Source organism: Poecilia latipinna, unplaced genomic scaffold (assembly GCF_001443285.1).
Source record: "Poecilia latipinna isolate Pla-1442-1.1 unplaced genomic scaffold, P_latipinna-1.0 Scaffold1762, whole genome shotgun sequence".
NCBI classification, from domain to species: Eukaryota; Metazoa; Chordata; class Actinopteri; order Cyprinodontiformes; family Poeciliidae; genus Poecilia; species Poecilia latipinna.
The window spans coordinates 5318-8974 of NW_015114378.1; positions in this window are offsets into that span (position 1 = coordinate 5318).

A 3657-nucleotide genomic window follows, 5' to 3' on the forward strand; every position below is an offset into this window, starting at 1 on the left:
CAAAAACCCTCCTGACCCCACTAAGGTACAAGGGTGTTAGAAAATGGATGGATGGATGGAATTACATACCATTACAAAATGTTATGTAATTGATATATCATAATATGCTAGCTACAGCAGGTACATGGAAGCTTACTCTCAAGAATAAAAAGCAACTGTATGGTTATTTAATCCATCCATGGTTTGTTCTTTGGGTTTTCTGTGTCAAAACAGTCACACATTAAAAAAAATAATTATTGAACTGATTAAAAATCCAGTGTTTGAATTGTCCTTCACCTATTTTAAATTAAATGTATAGTTTTTGATTTTAATGTGTTGTAACACGATAAATGATAAGAACTTTGTACAAAGCTTATAGAGGGCACACAGGCATTAAAGGTGGTGGAACAAGGTTTATGTCTAAGCCATCAGAAATAAAAAGTACAGCAGTCCAAAAAAGGAGATGTTTTGTGAATTTGCTGCACTGAAAAAAGAACCTCTGACATGCAGCATATTCTGCAAAGCTGTGTGCCATACTTGTCTCAGATGAAGAGACTGGATCAGTGCTGACTGCTCTTGCAATTAATTTTATTAGCATAATTTTTAAACAAGTTACAGTTAATAGAATAATGTATTTTTGATTTCAGGGGTGTTTTCGCTGACTTTGACATCTACTTTGTGTATTCTGTTACTTCATTGCATACTTGTAGATTTATTACATATATTTTGTTGATTTGAAAATTTGTGATTAAAATTCTGTCTCTTTGATAAAGTTGACTAAAATTGCTGATTTATACAAATAAATTTGATTAGATTTCTACGGCAAACCAATTGACAAAATATGGGTCAGTAGATGTCTCGTCTAAAGACGTTCAGTACAGGTATAGTTATGTTTATTATTATTATTATTATTATTATTATTATTATTATTATTATTATTATTATTGTATTTATTTATTAAAAATTGTGTTAGTTGAAAGCTTTCAATGCGAATTTAATTCAGATTTAAGGACGACAGTTAAAGTGACTCCATGTGGTATTAAACCTCCTGCATCTTCTGGGATCCCGGGTTGGGGAATTGTTGGTAACACTTTATTTGAAGGGGGTTGAATAAGACTGTCATAAACATGACATAACACCTGTCATGAACATGAATAAGCCTTCATGAATATGTATGACTATTGTCATAAAGCGTCATTCGGTAAATTATGACACTTTTAATACAAAGTTGACATTATTCAAAATGTCTTTGTTATGACAACTTGACATTAACCAAGAAATCATTACTGATATAAATTTGTTATAAAAGTATTACTGATTGCACTTTAAAAATGAGGTAACTTTATGTTATTAAAGGTAAAGTTTAAACAGTAATGATTTCCTGGTTGATGTTAAGTTGTCATAACAAAGACATTTTGAATAATGTCAACTTTGTATTAAGTGTCATAATTTACCGAATGACGCTTTATGACAACAGTCATAAATATTCATGACAGGTGTTATGTCATGTTTATGACAGTGTCATGACAGTCTTATTCACCCCCCTTCAAATAAAGTGTTACCGAATTGTTTTGGTAGTTCGACTTCATTGTAGTTTCATTATTATTTAGTGTTATGTTATTATTTTGGTTAAATCTGTCTGGTTCCTGTTTTCCTTTGGTTCAGTTCTACTTAGTGCTTTTACTTATGTTTATTTTCTATGGTTATTCTTTGTCACGCTAATTTAATTAGGTTTCTTTAGTCTGGGTATTCTCTAACACACATGAGGTGTGTGTTTTATGACATCTTCACTTTATTATAATTAAGGTTGAGAAGTAGCCGGTGCGTTTTCAGTACCACAATGTGAACAGCCAAAGAGAAGACAGTCAAAGGGAAGTGTTTTGTGGTAATATGGCCTCTTTTAAATTATTTTCATGTTTCTTTATATATTTGCTGTTTTGGATTTGTTTTGCTGTGATACTTTGAAGTTATTCACTTTTGCTGTTATATTTATTTTGAGTTTATTTGGAGGTTTCTGTGTTGTCTTTCTGACTTTTTGCGGCTGGCGCGGTAGAGGATAGAGGACCAGGCCCCCCTCCCTTAGCTAAGACTCTGTTTCCAGATTCTTTTCCACAAATTTTTTATTCACTCTGTTGCGTGACATTGCCCCTGCATTTTTTTAGTGACTTATTTTTTAATAAATCAATATCTTTACCCGACTCGTTTTGAAAATCCTGCTCACACTTGCTATTTGGTTCACACTTGGTTTTATTCCTAGGTTAACTGTTTTAATTAGATCAGGGTCCCACATTTTAATAATAATAAACATAGCATGTTTTTTTTTTGTTTTTTTTTTTGCAACTGTCTATTTTATAATTTAGTTTTAAAACAAAACACTCTATTTTTTAGGGGGTTGAGGGAAGTTCTATTTTTATTTTGAAATGGAAATGGAATCAGCGATCTATTTTAAATCAAGTAATACATAGCAAAAATACATTATTTTATTTTCCCCCCACCCTCCACATTCTTTGCAAACACAAACAAGCATTCACAGAAAGAAAATAAGCATGACAGCCTTGATGTTTTGACGTACCTCAACTATCTTCAGACAAGTAAACAGAACAAGCTGCTTGTCCAAAAAGTCACTGGAGAAATAATCATTCTCTTTCAGTTCATGAAAACGATTCATCCAGAATTGAGCATGATGAGTCCTCAAAAAGCCCCACCAGCTTTCAATCCGTTGATTGTGACTGCTGGATCCAGAGATGAAGCAGTTACTTGTGGAGGGATCAGCACTCCATCGTAGGAATCTCTGCATTTCTGCCATCATGACATATTCAGTTCCAAAATTGGCACAGATTCTGGCAGGTGCCCCCTTCCTCCTCCCAACTTCTGTTATGAAATATCCAGCAGTGACTTTAGGATCACTGCTTGTAGAGAAAGCATGAAGCCATATAATTTGTCTTGAAAAGCCATCGATTGCATATCGATTGGCATTAATCGATTGGTATTAATACATATGCCAAACGGCTTCAGCTTATCATAGGAGTCTACATGCCACATGAAATTATAGGCCCAAGATTTAAATACACTCGTCGCATCAGCCGTCTCCTTCGCCTTCGTTCCACACCACTGGGATCAAGGAATCTTAACAGATGTCTTACTATAGTCTGACTCACAACATATCCATGCTAAATACATTTAAGGTGGTGAAACTTATCCATGGAGGCTCCCATAACTCTCCAGCTGGTCAATGAGGAAGGCAGCAACATCTAAAGCAGGAGGCTCAAACTCAATTTACCCGGGGGCCTCTGGAGGCAGAGTCTGGGTGAGGCTGGGCCGCATAAAGGATTCCACAAAAAGATTTAAACAATATCCTCAAATGTCATCAACATTTAATTATTTCTCCAATACATGAACTGCAGGCTTTGGCTTTGACAAAGACATGATGAGGGTGTGACAAAATTTAGTTTATTCCACTTGGCGTCGCTCTTGTTCTATGTTTCATAGAAGTCTTTAGCCAGCTAGCAAAGTATGGAGAACGTCTCGACGCGTGGCATCATTACCGCTTCTACTTGTCACAACAGCGCAGTGGATGACGAGCAGCCTGGTAGCAGTCACCTTTCTCTGCGTTTGATCGTGGCATTTGTTAATGGTAGAAAGTACCGGAATGGCAACTGCAGAGAAGGGAAACTGGTA